Source organism: Miscanthus floridulus, chromosome 10 (genome assembly GCF_019320115.1).
Source record: "Miscanthus floridulus cultivar M001 chromosome 10, ASM1932011v1, whole genome shotgun sequence".
Taxonomy (NCBI): domain Eukaryota; kingdom Viridiplantae; phylum Streptophyta; class Magnoliopsida; order Poales; family Poaceae; genus Miscanthus; species Miscanthus floridulus.
Window position 1 is genome coordinate 72,763,498 of NC_089589.1, and position 22,355 is coordinate 72,785,852.

General features: G+C 49.1%; 1 pseudogene; it reads right to left on the reverse strand.

Annotated features, from left to right (window-relative positions):
* Positions 1–101: 101 nt before the first annotated feature.
* On the reverse strand, positions 102–21,932 carry LOC136488839 (receptor kinase-like protein Xa21; annotated as a pseudogene).
* Positions 21,933–22,355: the final 423 nt, after the last annotated feature.

Consider the following 22,355-nt stretch of genomic DNA (forward strand, 5'->3'; position numbering starts at 1 on the left):
CACCATAAAAGTTTTCTCTTATTTATTAGGAGAAAGGTCCAAATACAACCTGAAAACAAAACTTGAGACTAGACATATATGCCTTCGCATACATATTTTTACTAATGTTGATCGATTGCAACGCAATGCTCTGGTGCTGTTGACTTGACATAATCATTTCTGATCTTCTTCAGCGTCACTGCCATATCGGTCATAGCCATCCTTTGCTCCGGCGAGTCAGCGGAGCAGACCAAGCCCAGCTTGAAAATTGGCACAAGAAAGCCACTCATAATATTTGTAGAAGCAGAGCCACGGCCATCTAGCAGAAGCTGGTTGTCCACAACATGGACAAGCTCTGCAGGAAACGCCTGATGTACCCACTGCCTGATGCTTAGCTCTCCCAGAAACATGGCATCTGTGGGTCTCTTCCCAGTGAACACTTCAAGCAGCATGATCCCATAGCTGAATACGTCGCTCTTCCGCGATGCTTTTCCAAGAGATCCATACTCTGACAACAATGTTACCATAAACAAAAGACAGATCGAAATATTAATGATTGATCAAACATAGTTAATCTATTAATGGTAACTCTAAGCATCTTTGATTGGGCATTAGTGCTACCTGGTGCCATGTTACCAATTGTCCCTGGCATGCTCGCAGAGATCATGGAGCTATCATCGCCTAGCAGCAACCTTGAAATGCCAAAGTCTGCCACATGTGCGGTCATGTCCTCGTCAAAGAGGACGTTGCTAGGCTTCAGGTCACAGTGCAAGACCACCTCGGAGTGCTCATGGTGCAGATACTCCATTGCTGCCGCCACGTCCAGCATGATGTCCAGGCTCTCAAGGAGCCCCATGTACCTTCTACCTTCAGAGTGCAGGAGTGCCTCTAAGCTACCGTTGGGCATGAACTGAAGAACAAGTGCTCTGAAGTCCAGGTTGGAACATGTATTCAGAACCTTTTTCAGATTACGATGTCGTGCCATTCGAAGCACACCGCACTCGGCGTCAAAGCTTCTCATGGCATATTCCAGATGCGCGTGTATAACTTTTATTGCAACCACCACACCGTTGCTTAGCTGGCCCTTAAAAACTTTCCCAAAGCTTCCAGACCCCAGCATGTTATCATCACTGAAATTGTCAGTAGCACGAACAAGCTCATGGTAGGAGACTAACTGATGGCTGATCATATCGACCATACAAGCAGAAATCTCTTCACGCTTATTGACTTTCTTTCTGAACATAATGTATAGGAAGCAAGCCAGAGCTGCAAGTATTATTATGATTATAGTGGGGAGCAAAAATCTCATCTTGTGACCATGACCACTGGTTGTGTGAGACTTGGCTGAACATGGTGGCAATCCCAAGCGTGAAGCACCACAGAGCCCTGCGTTCCCCATCAGTGATTGCAGCGTGATGTTTGAGAACACGCCACCTTCTGGTATCTGACCGTGTAATTTATTGTAAGACAGGTTCAAGATAGCGAGGATGGTATTTGACAAGTACTCTGGGATGGTTCCAGATATACCGTTATGGGATAGGTCCAAATTTTGCAGGCTGGCCAGTTTCTGAAAAGACTGTGGAATCGAATCGTTGAATGAATTGTGTGACAGGTTCAAGTAGGCCATCATCTGGAGCTGTCCCATTGAATCTGGGAGGCTACCAACAAAGTTATTGATAGAGAGATCCATCATATAAATTTGCTTCATATAGCCTGTATCAACCTGTAACACACCACTCAACAAGTTTTGAAATAGGTCTAGCCTGATGAGGCTATCAAGATGAAACAGGCTCGGTGGTACAGTCGATGTTAATTGGTTGTTTGATAACACTAGGAACTCTAGTTTGCTGAGGTTGCCGATGCCCTTGGGTATGGCGCCGGAGAATTGGTTGCTTGGAAGGAATAACTTGACCACATTCTTTAGCATTGCAATGTTTTAAGGGATGGAGCCAGACAAGCTGTTTCTACTGAGTTTAAGCCAGTACGTAGAGATTCTCTAGCATCATCAGTTGTCCTGGAATTGCACTACGAAATTGGTTTGAGGAAATATCTAGCACAGTGAGAGCAGTTAAGTTCGAGATGGCAGCTGGAATTTCACCAGTTAACTTGTTGTCATTAGCAAGAAATATTTGGAGCTGACTTGACAGGTTGCCCACATAACCTGGGATGCTTCCAGTGAAATAATTAGAATAGATTTCAATGTAGAGCATTCTACAGTTGGAAATAATAGAAAGAAAACTAAGATCACCCTGGAGACTGTTTCCCCCAATATTAAGTGTCGTCAACAAGTTCAGGTGTTGGGGCACGGATACGCGAGTAGCGGAGGCCAGCGCAAGTGAGAACTATCGATAGCAGAATTGTTGAAGTAATGTTGTGCAGGGACAGCCTATAGTATATTTGCCCACCGTCAAACTAAGGCGGAGGTCGCAGCACCACGAACGGAGGCCGACCGGCAAAGGTGGAGGTCGCAGCACTGCGAGCGGAGGCCACCCGGCGAAGGCGGAGGCCGCCCGGTGAAGGCGGAGGTCGCAGCGCTAGGAGCAGAGGTTGCCCGGCGAAGGCGGAGGCCGCAGTGCCATGGGCGGTGGTGGAAGCTGGCTCTACCACAGCAGGAGGGTTCATGGCGCGGAGGCGACCTTGGGCCAGGAATGGGCTTCCCTTGGGCCGGCAATTTAAGCCCAAAGAGACAAGGCGGTGCGAAGAACGGAAGGTCCAGTTTGCCCCGGGCCACCTGTACTAACAGGAGAATATTTAGGGAATGTGACCGTAAAAATTGTAGGACAAAGATGTAAAAAGGAAAAGTAGTGAATACACCCTATAAAAGGGGAGAGTTGAAGCTTGTTTGGGTTTTTTTTATGAATGCATTTATAGAACCCTAATTGTGACAGGATCCACCTACCACTTTCTTAACCTTCACCTGGGGCACCCGACCGGGCGAAGGCATTCTCCACATTACCTGCTGGAAAACGCTACTTTCTAACATTGGCGCCCATTGCGTGTTGGTCAAGCAAAACCCACGATGCCGAGAAAAAGAGCAGCCCCTACCAGAACACCCACGGAGCCTTCGACAAGTGGATGACCCAGGCGTAATACCCGCAGCGCTTACGCCAGTGCCCCAGAAGAACAGGTGGTGGAAGAGCCCACGGTCCAAGATCAGCCTCCGACAACCGAAGATCAACAAGCCTCAGATACCACCCCAGAGCAGGTACTCCAACAATTGCAAGCCCAGCTACATAGTACACAACAAGAAAGAGATAGGCTGCCAGCAACCTTCGCCGCAAATCAGAGGGCAGCACAGACATCATTGCTGGCAACAGAGGTCAGGCAATAGTTGACCGTCTTGCAGGCGGAGATTCAGAGTATGCAGCCAAGCCAGCCCCAGTCTAACATTTCTAACCAGCTTCGGTCAGCAGATCAAAGCCAGCCTAACCCTTCGCCAGGTATGGCCGCCTAGCCAACCTTCGGCACACCGTTCAACTCACCGCCATCCCATAGAGCTATAGATTCAAGATCCCCACTCTCTGAGGGAATCCAAACCTCACCTTGGCCACCATCTTACAAGCCCATTACCCTACCCAAATTCAACAGAAGATCAGACCCCCGCCAGTTCATCATGAGTTTCGAGGCAGCCGTAGCCTCCGCAGGAGGGAATGACACTGTCTTGGCCAAGTCATTTATCATCGCAGCCGAAGGAGACACATTGGCATGGTACTCAATGTTAAGGCCAAGTTCAGTATATTCATGGGAAGGCCTCCGAGATAAGATCATCGCTAACTTCAAAGGGTTCACCATTGAACCTCTAACATCAATGGATTTATTTCAGTGCAAAAAGAATCAAGGTGAAGTGCTAAGGGATTATTTTCAGAGGTTTGTGCAGCTTAAAGCGAAGGCACCAAATGTCTCTGAGGATGTGGCAATTGAGGCCACAATCAAGGGCCTCCGCATTGGAGCTTTCGTGGCTCATCTAACTCGAGAAAAGCCAAGCACCATACAACAACTTTATAAAGAGTTTGAGAAGTACTGCAGGTCAGACAATGGCCTCCAAAGAAGGCTGAAAGGGCAAAATTATAACAAGCAGTACCAAACAAGTGGCAGGAATATTCAGAAGGGCAACAGAAGCCAAGGCTAATTACAGCCTCAACAAACCTCTGGTCAACAAGTTTTTAACATAGAACAGCAAGGAAGCAGCCAGCAACGACAGCAAATGCCAGAGGCAGAACAAAACAAGCTATCACACAAGCAGTACGAAGGCAAGAAATACAATCAAAGGAAGAACTAGAACAAAAACCAAGAACTAAGACAGTGGAGGCAGTATTGTTTCTTTCATGGAGAAAACAAAGGGCACATCACCAGAGATTGTCTAGATGCGAAGGAAACTTAGGAGAGGATAAAAAGCAGAGAAAACCCTTAGCCTCCATCAAAACAACCCTCTAGGGAAGTCAACCACACCTTCGTTGCACCTTCACAGCAGCCATATTGCCCAATCTACCCAAGTCTTAACTCCAATTAAATTCACCCATCCACCTTAGCAGCCGCATACTATCCTAACTTCCTACCTGCATGGTGACCAAGCACCCAACAGCAAGGACAGGCAACCTCACCTACATAAACTCAAGGCCTCCGCACATAACATACATAGAGACAAACCAGCCAGCTCAGGTCCATAATAGACAACTAGAAGCACCTCTGCCGCCACCTCCACCACAGCTAGCCACCCCCAAAAATGAGCCCAACCTAGAAAATCAACTCAACCCACATACACTACTATCCACCATCGGCATGATACTGCCAATAGCCAGAGGCTCTTCAATGGATTTCCAGACAAAGAAACAAAAGAAGGATCACCTCAGGCTCGTCAACAATATAGCAGTCCAAGGCCTAGTGCGCTGTACAGATTGGTCGAAGTCACCAATCACCTTCTCAAAGCAAGACCTGCAATTAGAAAGTTACCCCCATACCAATGCTATGGTAATCAGGGCCAACATAGTGGGTTGGGAGATCAACAGGGTTCTCATAGACTCTGGAAGCTCAGTAGATATTGAAGGGTTGAGATGGCGACTAGAGGGGGGGTGAATAGTCTTTTCTAAAACTTAATCGCGTCGGCTAACCGATACAAATGCAGAATTTAAACTAACGGTCTAGCCAAGACTACACCCCACTATATATGTTCACTAGCACCTTGCAAAGATAACAATTAAGCAATAAAGGTGCCGGGCTTCTCCTAAATAATTCTAGGAGCAAGGTTACACAAACCTATGCCACTAGTACTTTAAGTGACAAGGGAGCTCCTACACATGCTAGTAAGCAAAAGCACAAAGCTAACTAAGCTCACTAGCAATGCTCAATAACAAGGCAACCAATGCCTAATTAGAGAGCGCAAATACTTAGTTACACAAACTAAGCAATGTGACTGACAAGGTTACTAAAACCAAATTAGCCACGCAAGGGAGCTACTTCTATGCTACACAAGCAAGAAGGTAATTAGCAAGCTACACAAGCTATCTAATTACAAGAGCAACTACACAAGCTTAATATGTATAAAAGTAATTGCAAGCTTGTGTAATGGGGATGCAAACCAACGGGAAGAACAAGGTTGACACGATGATTTTTCTCTCGAGGTTCACGTGTTTGCCAACACGCTAGTCCCCGTTGTGTCGACCGCTCACTTGGTGGTTCGGCGGCTAATTAGCATCACCCGCTAAGCCCGCACGTCGGGCGCCGCAAGAACCTACCCCTTGAGTGAGGGTAGCTCAATGACACGCTTTACTAGAGTTGCTCTTCGCGGCTCCCGCGGGGCGAGCACAATGCCCCTCACAAGCACTTCTCTGGAGCGCCGCACAAGCTTCTTGCGCGCTTCGACGGAGACCACCACCAAGCCGTCTAGGAGGTGGCAACCTCCAAGAGTAACAAGCACCACCGGCTTGCAACTCGATCACCTAGTACCACTCGATGCAACCTCATGATGCAATCGCACTAGAATCGCTCACTCACACAATCGAATGATCACTATCAAGTATATGTGTGATGGAGGGCTCCCAAGCACTCACAAGCATGGACACTAAGTCCCTTGAGGTGCTCCACACCAGCCATGGCCGAGGGCCACTTCTATTTATAGCCCCAAGGGCTAAACTAGCCGTTACCCCTTCACTGGGCAACGGTCGGGCCGACCGGACGCTTCGGTCGTGTTGACCGGACGCTGGACCTCAGCGTCCGGTCGCCCACAGACGACCACGTGTCCCGGTTCCAACGGTCACTTGACCTGACCGGACGCAGCAGCACTCAACTGACCGGACGCTGAACCCCCAGCGTCCGGTCGTTTCCAGTAAGCTCCCGAGCATGACCGGACGCGTCCGGTCGAACGCGATCGGACGCAGCCAGCGTCCGGTCACTCTCCAGCTACTGCGTCACCGTACGTCAGCCTGACCGGACGCAGCCTTCCAGCGTCTGGTGCATTCAGATCCAGCGTCCGGTCAGTTGACCGACGCCGGCATCTTCGCGACCAACTCGTTTTCACTTCTAACTTCTTCACCCTTGCTCCAATGTGCTAACCACCAAGAATTTGCATCCGACGCAATAGAAAATAGGCATTCCATTTTCCTGAAAGCGCCGAATCCCGCCGAGGCGGGAGGGAGAGAGGGACCCAAACCCATCTCAACCCTGTAAACACCACCTCCTTTGTAAATGTGCCAACACCACCAAGTGTACACCACCATGTGTATGTGTGTTAGCATTTTCACAATCATTTCCCAAAGGATGTTAGCCACTCAACTTGCCACGCCACTCGATCCTAGCGACAATGCAAAGTTAGATCACTCGAGTGGCACTAGATGACCGATATGCAAACAAGTTTGCCCCTCTTGATAGTACGACCATCTATCCTAAACCCAGTCATAAACTTCTCTACACACCTATGACCGGTGAAATGAAATGCCCTAGGTTATACCTTTGCCTTGCGCATTCCATTCCATCTCCTTCAATGTCGATGCAACACATGCACCAACATGATCAACAATGATATGATCCACTTCATATCATCACATGATCATATTGGTTCATCGATCTTGACTCTACTTGCTCTTCACCGTTGCCATCGTCCATCGGCGCCAAGTCTTGCTCAAGCTTCACCGCCACGCAGTCCATCACTCCAAAGCCTTCGACTTACCCTTCACGCTTGCAACCGGTCCATCAAGCCAAGTCTTGTCTTGATCTTCTCCACCTTGATCACATGACTCAATGTCATGTCTCATGTGCATTTAAGCTCCTTCATCATCACATGTGTGAGCTTTGCAACATCTCCAAGCCATTTTCACCTTCATGGCATATGTTGCTCACACACATGTACCTGTGGACTAATCACCTATGTATCTCACAGAAACACAATTAGTCCTCCTAAGTTGTCACTCAATTACCAAAACCAAACAAGGACCTTTCAGATATCATCTTTGTTAATGCCTTCGACTCAATGAAACTAAGCTAGACCCAGTTGCAGCCTTCGGGTTCACCACTAATCGGTTTTGGGGGAAAGATGTTTGATGCACTGGGGAAAATATCCTTGCTAGTTTCCTTCGGAGGTCAGAAAAATGCACAAACAAAATACGTAACTTTCGACGTAGTGGACCTCTATTACCCGTACAACGCCATCTTCAGCAGAGGGTTTGCGAACAAGTTCAGCGCAGCCATCCATATCGGTTACTTGTGCATGAAGATGCCAGCTTTGCACGGCACTATCACAATACATGGCAGTCAGAAAGAAGCAAGAAACATAGAAAGAGCTTTCTACAAATCATAGTGAAACATCAATTCTATTGATTCAGCAAAGAATACTGAGCCAGAGCCTTCGGACATGCCAAAGGGCAAAACAGATCTCAAAGATCAAGAAGAAACAAAGTCAGTCCCATTGAAAAATGCAGTCCTAGAAAGAAAGGTCACCATTGGAGCCAACCTATCGAAGGCAGAAGAAACAAAACTCATAGAAACCTTAGCTAGGAATAAAGACGTCTTCGCCTGGTCAGCCTCCGACTTGAAGGGAGTCAATAGGGACATCATACAACATTCCCTTGACATCAACCCCAAGATGAAGCCAAAGAAGCAACGATAAAGGAAAATGTCAGAGGATAGAATCTTAGCAGCAAAGGCCGAAGTACAGAGGCTATTGGACGCAAACGTCATTAGAGAAGTCAAGTACTCAGAATGGTTGGCAAATGTAGTGGTGGTGCCAAAGAAGAATGAAAAGATGAGAATGTGCATAGACTTCACAGATCTCAACAAGGCATGCAAGAAAGATCCATTTCCGCTACCTAGGATAGACACTTCCATCGATAAGGCAGTAAGATGCAAACGCTTCTCCCTACTGTATTGTTTCTTAGGATATCATCAAATTTGTCTCAACAAAGAAGATGAGGAAAAGACAAGTTTCACTACCCCTTCGGAACTTACTACTACACCAGAATGATCGAAGGACTAAAGAATGCAGGCTCGACCTTCGCCAGAATGATGAAGGCAGCCCTTGGCCCACAATTATAGAAAAACATCATAGCTTATGTCGATGACATCGTGGTAATGAGTAAGAATGAGGAAAATCATATAGCAAATGAAAAGGAAACCTTCACCAACCTCAGGGAAGCAGGCCTAAAGCTAAACCCAGAAAAGTGTGTTTTGGGCGTCAACCGAGGAAAGATGCTGGGTACATCATAGGACCTGAAGGTATTCGGGCCAACCCAGAGAAGATGAAGGCAATAATCTCAATGGTGTAGCCATCAACCAAGAAGGAAGTGCAAAAACTCACTGAAAAATAGCATCATTAAATAGATTTAGCTCAAAATCAGCAGAACATAGCCTCCCATTCTTTAAAGCTCTGAGAGGCAGAGACAAGGTGGAATGGGGGCTAGAGCAGTCAGAGGCCTTCCAGCGGCTCAAAAATTACATGGCCAGCAAACTGTTGGTATTAGTACCAGATCCTGAGGCCCCACTACTATTATATGTGGCAGCCTCCGACCACGCAGTTAGCGGAGTACTTGTTCAGGAGAAAGAAGAAGGGTTGAAGGTCATTCAACAACCTATCTACTATATCTTAGAAGCCCTATCGGGAGCAAGGCTGAACTATACAGAAATCGAGAAAATTGCATACGCTGTACTCATCTCATCAAGAAAATTAAAGCACTACTTCCAAGCACATGAGATCACAGTGCCTTGTTCGCAACCACTCGGAGATGTGTTCAACAACAAAGAAGCCTCCGAAAGAATAGGGAAATGGGCAATAAAATTATCCCAATTTGAAATCAGCTATGTGCCAAGAACAACAGTCAAATCCCAAGCATAAGCAGACTTTGTGGCAGATTGGACACCTTCGGCACATCAAAACCCACAGCCTCAAACCCAAATCTGGACGCTCTACACAGACGGAGAATAAGGGCATTTGGGAGCTAGGGCCTCCACCATTTTGGTAGCACCATCAGGCCTTCATACAAAGTATACAGCAAGACTAGAATTCAAAACAACAAATAACGTAGTAGAATATGAAGGCCTCATATTGGGCCTCAACAAGGCAAAGGCACTTGGTGCGAAGACTGTGTTGGCAAAAATAGACTCCCAAGTCATGGCAGGACAAGTTGAATAGGAGTATGTCGCAAGAGAACCAGAGCTAGCCAAATATCTGGCCATAGTAAGGGCACTTGAGCGAAGGTTCTAGGGATTCACCCTAAAGTATATATCGAGAGCAGATAACATAGAAGCAGATGAGCTAGCAAAGGCAGCAACAAATAACACACCCTTTCCAGATGGAACTTTCTACCAAATATTACGAGCACCAGCAACTCAAACAACAACAAAGGCATTTAAAACAATCATGATCACCGAATCCGAAGACTGGAGACATTTGATTATAGATTACCTAAACATCCATCACTCAGAAGATGAAGCAAGCATAGCAAGAATAGCAGCCAGGGCACGAAGTTACACATTAATGGATGACATTTTGTACAAAAAAGGTAGTCTAGCCGTTGCTCAAATGCATAACTCAGAGCGAAGGCAGAGAGCTCCTCCAAGAAATCCATTCAGGGATGTGTGGCTCTCACATTGGACAGAGGGCATTGTCTGCAAAGGCAATAAGGTGGGGATTCTATTGGGCCACACATGTTAAAGATGTAGAGCAAATTGTTAAGACATGTGAAGCATGCCAGAGCACATCCCCTCACCAGTCAAAGCCTTCGGCAGCAATGCAGCTCATCCCACCCACCTGGCCATTGCAAAAATGGGGCATGGACCTGGTCGATCCCCTACCTCCATCGCAAGGGGGGAACAAATTCGCAGTAGTAGCGATTGAGTATTTCATAAGATGGATTGAAGCCAAGCCACTAGCAACAATCACCTCAGAGGAAATGAAAAAATTCTTTTGGCAGAACATAATCTGTAGATTTAGAGTACCAAAAACCTTAATAGTAGACAATGGGAAGCAGTTCGATTCAGACAAATTCAAAGAATTCTTCCAAAGCATAGGCACAAAGATAGCCTTCGCATCAGTCTATCATCCAGAGTCAAATGGAGTGGTAGAGAGAGCCAACAGAATAGTATTCTCAGCAATCTCAAAAACTTCATTCAACCTCCACAAAGGCAGATGGACAGAAGAGCTACCAAAGGTAGTATGGTCTCACAACACCATGGCATCTAGAGCAACATGATTTACTCCATTCAAGCTCCTATACGGTGAAGATGCAATGCTACCCGAAGAGATCAAACATTAGAGCCTCCGAGTGATGAAGCAGACCTTGGCTGCAGATGAAGAATACTCTAAAGAAATGATCGAAGGCTCAAGATTGGAAGTAGTAGAAAACATCAACAAATACCAAGAGCAAACCAGGAAGTGGAGAGACAGCCAGGTGGTCAGGAAACTCATACAAGACGGAGACCTAATCCTAAGAAGGAAGCCCAATGCGGCCAATGCAGGGAAGCTCCAACCAAAATGGGAAGGCCCATACACAACGAAGGCCGCCAAAAGACCAGGATCATTCTACCTAATAGATGGCAAAGGAAAAACAACCACTCATACCTGGAACATTGACAATTTGCATAGATTCAACATCCAAAATGTAAAAGGTGGCCTCCGTGGAACTATAAGCGAAGGTCACCGCACTTCTCCTAGTTTTCATATTTTCTTTACATTTCATGCAAAAGGGCCTGTACTCTTTTCCTCACAAACAGGGCTCCTAGTGGAGGTGAGGTTTTTAATGAGGCAGGACCCATGTAAAACCCTCTAAAATATAAAGAGGAATTCCCCAAGTATACCACCAAAAGCGAACGTCGAAAGTGGCTAGCAGCGGAGCCACAACATCCGACAATGACATTACGATAAAGAGGATCCTCCACCGCCTTAGCCAAAGGATCTAAGACATGGAATGACCTCCGTGGCTAAATTAGCCTGCAACCTTGACAAAGCCCTGTCCACATTCAGGCATCAAGGATTCTTCAAAATGGCCAAAAGGCCGCAAAGACCTGACAAAGTCCTACCTTCGTTGTAGGCTTCGGGCAAGAAAATACCTAGCGAAGACCTATCATTATCAGGCACCAGAGCAATATCCGGAATTAAGGGCTAAAGCACAACAGGAGTAAGAGCCAAAGATACGCCAGGTACAAACAAAATCCGTTAGTCTTAACTTCAAAACATAACTAAGTAATAAATCTTGGGCAACCACCAAAACTTATTATATCATGCAAGCAGTAGACTATAAAACCATGTGCCTTACCCTAGCACTAGCCTCAGTCAGCAAATTTTCATACCCCTATCCCTAGAAGAGTGCTAGGGGGGAAGCCAAACCAAACATGAGCCAGTCTACTATAAGGCAAAGAAAGAGAGCCATGGAGGCAGGAGTTTCCTTGGAAATGAGAGAGAAAAAGGTACCGTACGAAGACTCGTAAATCCAGTAGCTCACGTAGCCCGGCGAAGGCTATGTTGAGGTGATACACATCTCCCACTCGGTGTTGTATAGCCTCCTCGGAGCGATGTGTGACCATAGTCCGGCAGCAACCAGGCAGTGTTAGAGGTTGTGGAAGGGTATCGCACGAAGGCTCGTAACATCCTCCCGCAACCAAGGGCACCATCTGGCGCAACCTGGCATCAACCATGTTCGACGAGAGCGCAGCTGCTCCAGCATGGCCAAAGGCAGCAGCAAAGCAATCCATGCACAAGTGGAGGCAACGTTCAAGAAATGCATCCTCAACTTCCATTGCTTGCTCAAATTGTCCTATGGCCTATTGAGAACCAACAAAATCGAAGGCTACCACCTTCGATGAGTACTCAAATTGTGCCAAAGCCTTCGCAGCATCTGCAAGATCAAACACGAGCACCTCAGCTCCTTCATGCAGATGTGCTAGAGCATCACCATTGACTACAAGCAAGCACAAAGATGGAGGCCACGACCATCAATAAACTATTGTTGCCTTCGGGAGTGCCTTAGTTCCTCCACTGCGACACGCAACCTCATCCCCAATGGGAGCCAGAGAAAAGAGAAGCGGAGGCAAAAGCAAAGAGATAAGTAACGGAGCCTCCGCAAGCCTCGCAAGGTCGAAGACTAGCACCTCAGCTTCTCCATGCCGACGCGTAGACTTGTACTCATCTCCAACCATAGAAGAAAGAAGCCAAGGCCTAAGAAATATTGTAAAAATAATTCGCTAAGAGCCTTCGGCCTAAGTTATAGTCATATCCAGAATCTTCAATAAAACAAGTGTGCAACCAAATCATCCCAAGCAAACTTCAATTAAAAATTACAAATGCCTTATAACAAGGGAAACTGCTAACATAGGCTATTTAATCACAAGCAGCATTACAGCAAGCCCGAAGGCAACAAACACAAGCCTGAACAGAGTTGCATACATTACATGGCACAAGCGAGAGGGCCACATGTTAAACCGAAGGCTGAGGCCCTCACCAAGCTAGTGACCTAGTGAACGCCGCACGCTCATCATCAATATCACACTTCACAAAATCAAACATTTCAAGAACCGAACACCGGGGAAAAGCTTCACGCCAATATTGCCATAGTTCACTATTAACATAAATCCTTTCATGGTACATAGTAACAGGGGGTATGTCCTGCATAGGCCCAGAGAAGGAAACCTGCACATGACAATTTGTTAGTTTGGACCTAAGGTATATACAAAAGGATGGGCATTTGCAGCACATCGCCTTCAAACAAACCTAGAAACTAGCTAAAACCTAGGCACTATACCTTCGGATCAGCTGGGGCAGGCGTAGGTTCCCTGGGCCTTGGGACCTCAACAGTAGGGGAAGGAGCCCTCGGAACCATCGCCTCAACAACAGGAGAGGGGGCCTTCATAGCCATCACCTATGCCGTCCGCGAAGGTTGCGCTCTAGCAGCACCACGCTTGGCCTCCACCTTCTATGCCTCCTGCAAAATAGCACAAGAATACAAGTGAACAAACAAATGCTAAACAAAACACAAGCAAAAAACATGTTCCGAAAAACCAACCTCAGCTTGGCGAATCTCCGCCATCGAACGAGCCTCCGCCCTACCGAAATTCACCCAGAAGGACTTCAAGAAGTTACGGGTCGATCTCGTCATGCCACGAGAAGTCGCTCTGAGGTCAAATGGGCCCCAAGGTCCTTTTCCTTGACGCCTTCGACATGCTTGCAGCCATCTTGTGCCAGCAGGCAAAGTTCATGGCAGTGGCCAGGGCTCCAAAATCAATGGCGCCACCAACAAAAGCAGGAAGCTTCTCAAAATCAGCCTTCATCCATGAAAAAATGCTGAAGGCTGAAGGTTCCGACAGCATCAAGGACATAAAACCCCCAAACTGTTCAAGGGTACTAGCATAAAGCTTAGTAGTGGTTAGACCAACCTCCTTAGCATCCTCTAGGCGCTTGGACAGCAGGCCCACTTGTGCCTTCAAAGCGGCACTGGACTCCCTCTTGGCGTTAACCTCCTTGCGGAGCTTCTCGGCCGTCTCGATAGCCTTCAGGGCGCGCTCGTCGGCCAATGCCTCTGCAGCCTTCGCCCCCTCCACCTCCTTATTCAAGGACTCAACCTCCTTCCGAACGTTCTCCAAATCAGGGCGGGCGGCGCTAAGACCCCCAACCTCCCCTACAAGCCGATCCTTTTCAACCTCTAGAGTCTCCACCTCTTTCTTCAAGGCTTAAATGGCCAGGTTGCGATCGACCACTTCTTGTGTACTGCACTCTTCGAGGGCCTCTGCCATATAGTGACTCTGTCAAGGCGAAGGTCAATCATAGCCTCCAAAAGAACAAAAATATAAAAAAAGTTGGAGAGAAAAGCAGGAAACAAGCGAAAACACACCACACACTGTTGCTCCAGGTTCATGCACTTCAACTTGAAATAATCAACGCTCCTCAGCCGGTGGCGAAGATGACATAATAGGAAACCGAGTATAAGAAACATAAGACTAAAAACAAATAACAAAAAAAGACAACCTCCTATATCCTTATAAACAGCCTCAAGGGCATCCACCTACCCACTTATTGTGCTGTCGGAGGCCCCAGCAATAGCAACTCAGTTAGCAAAGCACAAGACGCAGAATGCACAAAACCAGGGAAATGGCAATAACTACAACATGTGCCGTGTTCCATGCCCAGACCAGATGGGCATGGGGTCTCACCAACGAGCGGAGGCCTCAGAGGCGCACCCAATCCAATCCGAGCGACATCCATACCCGTAGGATCACATGGATTCTTTCCTGTGTCTGCAAGGGCCTTCGTCAATTCCGCTGGGACAACAAAACCAAATCAAATCAGGATAAAAAATCAAAATATGAAGTAGCTAAATAAAGCAAAGACGGACATCAAGTCCTCACCTAGATGCAAAGAATCTAGAATGGCACCAGAAGTACCCGTGTCAGTGCGCTGCGCCATGGCTCAGAATGCCGTACTCCGGAACAGAGCAGGGGATTACGCCTTCGCTTCATCCTCGGACACCTCCAGCACCGGTGATTCTGTAGTTTGGCAGCGGCTTGTGCCACCGACCTCCGCGTTAGAAGGATAGTGCACACCATCGCCTCCGCCAATATCCTCGCCCTCTGAATCAGACGAGTCATCACCAAGAACGCCGAGCATAGGCGCCATGATGGAAGGATCAACGGCAGACCCGACACTCATCCCCTGGAGGGCATCTTGGATGAAGTCATTGCCGCCAAGGTCCAAAGAGGTGGTAGAATGCTCACTTCTACCCTGATGCCGGAGGCAGAACCTCTGGCAACATTCTCCGCAACCTCTTCATCGGCACTAGCGGAGGTAGCTGTAGAGGAAGCAACGGAGGCGACGGCAGATGCGGGGACGATCTTCTATTTCTTGCTAATGGCCTTGGGCCCGCCAGCTCCCCTCCTCTTTTTTACTCCACCACTGTGGTGGTGTTCTTGGCAGCGGCCTTCTTGGATTTCTCCTCCAAGGACTTCAACACCTTCGTCGAAATCTTGTGTTCCGTGTGGTGTATCCCCAACTCTTCGGTTATGTCGCCGACCTTCATGCCGGAACCCGCGATTGTCCTTCACGCCAGAAACTCCTTATCGGTTATGTCGCTGACAATCTCACGAGCCTCCTGTTCCACGGCGGTGACAAAATCCTCGGGGGACTCCTCCTCCGATAAAGCTATTTTAAAATGAGGAAAAGGAACACCTTCAGCCTCGCCAAAAATAGGAAGGTTGACCATCTCTATTTTGAATGAGGTCGCGCCCTCTAGAGTATCAGTAGGCCAAGGCATAGGCCCTATCGCAAGCTTCCCTCTCTAGAGTCATCTAATCACTAGGATTCACCTTCGCCAAGGGCTTCATCTCTATCATGATGGAGGCCAAGGGATAGTGAGTGCTCTTCTTCCCATCTTCATGCGAAGTAGTGATGCCGAAGGTCTGAACATAGAACCAATAGCGCATCCAATCCATGTCCCACTTCTTCTTCTAGCACCAAGAAATCTCCAATCGAGAGTCTCCTTGCTGCCTCTTTATCATAAATGCACAGCTACCATACTGAGCTACAAGCCCCTGAGCACCTACCTTCTTCGGCTAGCGCTGAAGCTCAAAGTATGTGCAAAACGTGTCCAAATTAGGCTCAGCACCATAGGATTGGTAGGCCCAGCAAAACTTACTCAAAGTGAGAAATCCGTTGGGAGTAAGGTGGTGGATCTGGAGATCAAATTCCTCAAGAACTCGACGAAGGAACTTAACAGAAGGGTGGCGAAGGCCGCAAGCAAAAAAGTCCTTGAAAACGACAGCATAATCCCTACCAGTATCTAGGACCGTCTCGCCCTACGAAAGCTTTGCTCGGCCTGGGGGGATGTATCCCTCCTTCTCAAGGTCGGCTATCATCTTCTTAGTCATCAACGAATGCCCAAAGTCTGAGGTCTTTCCGGCCATCACTTCGATCTCCTCAGCACCAATCAAAACACCATTTGAAGCCTCAACCCCTATAAGATCCTCCTCAAGCTCCTGAGCCTCCGCACTAGCGATCATGCACTCCTCGAAATGCACAAGCCACCCGCTGGCCCTAACGCTTAAAAGCTGAGAATAGGGACCAAAGAGGGTAGCCCAGCGAGGAGGACGATAGGCAGTAGGAGCCACTGTTAAGACCAAAACAAGCAAAACAAAGAAAGAGCGAAGGCCACAAGGCACTGAGCGAAGGCTAGCAAGGCAAAAAGAGAGCGCTGAAGGCGTAGAGCAAAGAAAGCGACAGCTTACTAAAGCACAGGGGGACCTCCACTGTAGACGAAATATGGTCGGCAGTCCATCTAGGGGTATGCCCATCATGGTAGATTGTCGGAAGACGGTGCGTGTAATCTGGAACCAGATGGTTACAGAGGAACAAGACACAAGATTTATACAAGTTCGGCACCGTGTTGGCGTAATACCTACGTCTTGTGTCTCATTATTCTGTATTGATTGAGGTGATCCCTGAGGGGGACCCCTACCTCTCCTTATATACTCTGGAGGAGGAGGGTTACAAGTAAAGTATCCTATTTGGTACTATTACAATATCTAGTACAACTTGTAATCTTGCCGCGCGCGCCTCGATCTTATGGGCCAGGCCACCTCTGATGGTGCGGCCCATGTCTTGTCTTGAGGATACCGGGGGCCATACCCCCACAGCTAGTCCCTGAGCCTGACAGTAGGTGACGTAGTCGTGTGGTGCCAGGGTCAGAAAGTAGAAGACCAACCGAGCAGGCAGCCAGTCCCCGGGCGTAGCCTCGAGATGAGAACAAGCACATTCACCGCAAGGTGAAGTGTGCCCACTTAGTCCTCGAGCCTGCTGGAAGATGAAGAATGAATCTTGTAACAGGGTCAAAGAAGTCTAAAAGCTTGTCGACGTCGTCTGACATGCGCGTATCAAGACCCCAGACGTGCTGCCCAAGATCAGCACCCTAATCTGAACAGCATGGAGCAGCTTAATAGCACACCGACAAGACGTAGCAAGATCTGAGCAGCAAGGGAGTCCCCGGCGTCGCTGGCGATGACCGAGCTCCGATGAGCGAGGAGTCCCCGGCGTCGCTGGCGATGTCCGAGCACCGAGGAGCGAGGAGTCCCCGGCGTAGGCGGCTATGTCCGAGCACCGAGGAGCGAGGAGTCCCCGGCGTAGGCGGCGATGACCGAGCACCGAGGAGTGAGGAGTCCCCGGCATAGGCGGCGATGTCCGAGCACCGAGGAGTCCTCAGCGTAGGCAGCGATGTCCGAGCACCGAGGAGCAAGGAGTCCCCGGCGTCACTGGCGATGACTGAGCACCGAGGAGTCCCCGGCGTCGCTGGCAATGACCGAGCACCGAGGAGCGAAGAGTCCCTGGCGTAGGTGGCGATGTCCGAGCACCGAGGAGCGAGGAGCCCTCGGCGTCGCTGGCGATGTCCGAGCACCGAGGAGTCCCCGACGTCGCTGGCGATGTCCGAGCACCGAGGAGTCCTCGGTGTAGGCGGCAAGGTCCGAGCACCGAGGAGTCCCCGGCATAGGCGGCGAGGTCCGAGCACCGACGTAGCTGACGACGTCCGTGCAGTGAAGTGTGCCCACTTAGGCCTCGAGCACGAAGTATCCGTGCGCCGAGGAGTAACCGGCGTAGCTGGCGATGAAGCATGAGCGACGAACAGTCTGGTCAACTGGTCGGCGGCAAAGTGAGCATTGAGTAGAAGCGATTGGCGAACAGTCCGATCAACTAGTCGGCGACGGAGTCCATGAACTGAGCGGTCTGACCAGTTGATCGGTGGAGAAACCCGAGCACCAAGTGATCCGATCACCTGGACGATGATCCTGCAATATAAACATGTAGAACAGGTAGTACATGATGTACAAATAAATAAACTCTGGAGAAAAATCAGCAATAGTGATGAAACGGTGTATGCAGTTTGGCGATCAGTTGGCGTGAAGATATATTTATATTTAATATAAACCGCCCGAACAGTTAGTGTGTAGCTGAGTCTCCAGCCCTAGCTAGCCCATAGTCCATAACGTCCAGCGCGGAGCCCGTGCAGTGTAGGAGAAACAGGCGTGACCAAGGAGCCGCTGCCGATCACCCATAACGCAGAGGGCAGACGCTCGTGCACGTGTAGGGAGGAGCCGGAGATAGGGCCGTCTCTGGAGGCGTCCGAGCATCAACGTGACTGTTCGAGGGTTCGCCTTAGACTTAGCTGTATGTCATCTTTAAGATGGTATACATGAAAGAAAAACGTTTGGAGAGCAAACATAGAGAAAACAGCTCGGAGAAATATTATGGTGATATACGAAGATTGGAGAATATTTAGAGAAATATTAAAGCGTGACTTAGCTTTAGACGGAGCGTCTGGTCGGCGGCGTATGGAATTATCTGGTCGGCGTTGACGAAGTTGCCCGGCGCTCAAGCTTTCCGAACTGTCATCATGGCGGCAGTCGCGGTTGTCATGGCGCCGTTCTTCGCGGCGATCATCATTGCGACGCGGCAGGTGGTCGGAGTAAGTAGTCCGGACGACGTCGTCCTTATATTAGTGGTCGGCGACTCGGACAGCTCGGTTAGCGGCTCGCTTGATGCAGTGGGACCGAATCCACTGTTGGACTTGGACTGGGAACTGCTTTTCCTTGAAGCGTTGATCCACCGTATTTGGAGATTGGATTTGACGGAACAGGGAAGCATGAAAAAATTATGCCTTGCATGACTGACGTAAATATCTTTATTATTTCCTTAATTAGCTTTCTTGCTTGGCATCTTCTTCATGTCACGGTGATGTAGACCACACGTAACTTGCTTGCATGTCCGACGGAAGCTTTGCATGGCGGTGTAGATATATCATCACGTGATGGCATAACGCTGCTTTTAAGTCTTTGTCGTAGTTGCTGACAGGTGAATCTTTAGGAGGGATGCATCTCGATCTACAATGGGCCGAGGCTCCCGTATCGGATCCTTTCAACTGAGCGATGACGTGTGCGGCGTGGTGGCCAGCCCTGATAATAATCTTCGTGCCTATTTGAGGCATGCAGCACCGCGATGGATCTCGGCGTGTAGACGCGTTCGTTTTCGCGGAAGTCGAACTCTACAGCAGAACTTGATCCATCTAATTGTTGCGGCAGACGTGTTGACGTAGGAGTCCGAGTTCTGTTGTGTGCAGCCACGAGTCGTGTGCAGCCACGAGTCGCTTCGAGACGCGAGTCTGAGGTCGTCGGCGACGGAAGCAGATCGCGATGCTCAATGTCGAGGGACACCGGGTCGCCGCCGACGTCGTTGATCTTGAGGTATGCCATCTGGTTCACTAGAGGATCAACACGCACAGCCCCTACCTGGCGCGCCACTGTCGACGAAATATGGTTGGCAGTCCATCTAGGGGTATGCCCATGATGGTAGATTGTCGGAAGACGGTGCGTGTAATCAGGAACCAGATGGTTACAGAGGCACAAGACACAAGATTTATACAGGTTCGGCCGCCGTGTTGGCGTAATACCTACGTCCTGTGTCTCATTATTCTGTATTAATTGAGGTGATCCCTGAGGGGGACCCCTGCCTCTCCTTATATACTCTGAAGGAGGATGGTTACAAGTAAAGTATCCTATTTGGTACTATTACAATATCTAGTACAACTTGTAATCTTGCCACGCGCGCCTCGATCTTATGGGCCGGGCCACCTCTGATGGTGCGGCCCATGTCTTGTCTTGAGGATACCGGGGGCCATACCCCCACATCCACCAACCCCCGTTATATAGGCAGCGACCGGACGCTTTGCCTTCCAGGCACCAACGGTCACGACTATTCCAGAACGCATCAGTTCTAGAGCCACCGCAGTGAGTCAGGAGCCAACACGTCACACCACCAACGGTATGATTCGGCGATCCAGGGGGGAAACGGGGGAAGCCTCCGCCACTCGGCACCAGCGCCAGACTTGAGGCTCACGGCCCGCTCGCATCGGACTACACCCTCAGGGGGGAACTGTTGGGGCACGGATACGCGAGTAGTGGAGGCCAGCGCAAGTGAGACCTAACAATAGTAGAATTATTGAAGTAATGTTGTGCAAGGACAGCCGGCAGTATCTTCGCTCACCGTCAAACTAAGGCGGAGGTCGCAGCACCGCGAGCGGAGGCCACCCGACAAAGGCGGAGGCCGACCGGTGAAGGTGGAGGTCGTAGCACCGTGAGCGGAGGCCGACCGGCGAAGGCGAAGGTCGTAGCACCGCGAGCGGAGGCCGACCGGCGAAGGCGGACGTCGCAGCGCCACGAGCGGAGGCTGCCCAGCGAAGGTGGAGGCCATAGTACCATGGGCGGTGGTGGAAGCTGGCTCCACCACAGCAGGAGGGTTCATGGTGCGGAGGCGACCTTGGGCCAGGAATGGGCTTCCCTTGGGCCGGCAATTTAGGCCCAAGGAGACAAGGCAGTGCGAAGAAGGGAAAGGTCCAGTTTGCCCCGGGCCACTTGCACTAACAACAGGATATTCAGGGAATGTACTGTAGCAGTTGTAGGACAAAGATGTAAAAAGAAAAAGTAGCGAATAGCGTCCTATAAAAGGGGAGAGCCGAAGCTTGTTTGGTTTATTTTTTGGTGAATGCATTTATAGAACCAATTGTGCCAACCTTCGTTAACGGTACCGATCCAGACAGCTGGTTTCCATCCAAATACAGCGATACTAACTTAGAAAGGTTTCCAAGAAAAGCATGAACAGTTCCTGTTAGCTGATTGCTCGAGAGATACAGTTCGGAAAGTTGGCCTAGCCGTCCAAGCTCTGCCGGAAGGATTCCTGTCAGATTGCAGAAGGCGATTTCCATGACATTTAGCCCAGTGAGGTTGCTGAGTTGAGCAGGGATCGGACCAGTTAGGTCATTCCAGCCCACGTTAATGAACTGGAGATTGGTCAGCTTTCCTAGCCATGCCGGCACAACACCCTCAAATGAATTTTTTGGTAGAGAATGCTTTACGAGGTGCCGACATGCCAAGAGCCCCTATGGAATGGTACCACTGAAACTATTATCAGAGAGCTCAATGTATTGCAAAGCTGGGAGGCTGAAACTTCCATTGTACGGGAAAGGGCCAGTCAAGTGGTTCGAGGATACAGCGATAACGTTCAAGGTAGACATGTTGAAGATGGCTGGCGGCACCGGCCCCGTAAGATTGTTGAATTCCAGGACAAGGTTCTCAAGTGTGAGCAAGGAGCCGATGGAATCTGGTATCACTCCTGACAGGCTGTTATTGCCGAGGTCCAGATAAGTTAACAATGGTGTATTGTTGAACAGGTCATTCGGTATGAAACCCGGCAGCTCCAGGGCGGTGACGCGCTGCCGCCGACGGTGGCTGCATGAGATGCCCACCCAGACGCAGAAGGAGGTTGCAGCGGTCCAGTTTCTTGCGAGGATGCCGAGAGGATCGGCGACCTGCCCCTTGAAAGCCAGCAGAGCAGCGAGGTCGGAGTTGCTGCCGTTGCTCCTGCTTGCTTCTAGAGCAGCAGCAGCCACAGTGGACAACGCGATCCACAACATGATGGATATGCGTGCTAGATGTCCATGTGCCATGTTGGTCTTTGGTGTGAGGCTTCAATTTGGAAAGAAGATGATAGCATTACTTCATGGGGACAACTTCAGGTAATCACTAATCAAGTTCTATTCTCCCTCTCCGCAAACGAGCTCCATGAATGTTTTTATAATGAAATTTTAGTATGCCACAAGATTTCTTTAGGAGCACCATGGGGAATGCAAACGTGTGAACATCTGAACATTAGCGAATAAAAAAAGGAAAGTAAAAATGAAACAAGTAAACTTGACCGTTAGATGACGGCGACCAAAAGCGTGGGGTGCGAGAGCCATGGGAATCCGAGGCATTTTTTTCTCATCCAAGTTGATGCGCGGGCCCGTCACTGGAAGAAAACAGACGGATTGGAGGACTGCTTTTCTTGGCTCCTTCCTGAATATAGTAGGCTGTATATGGTAGAGTTGGAA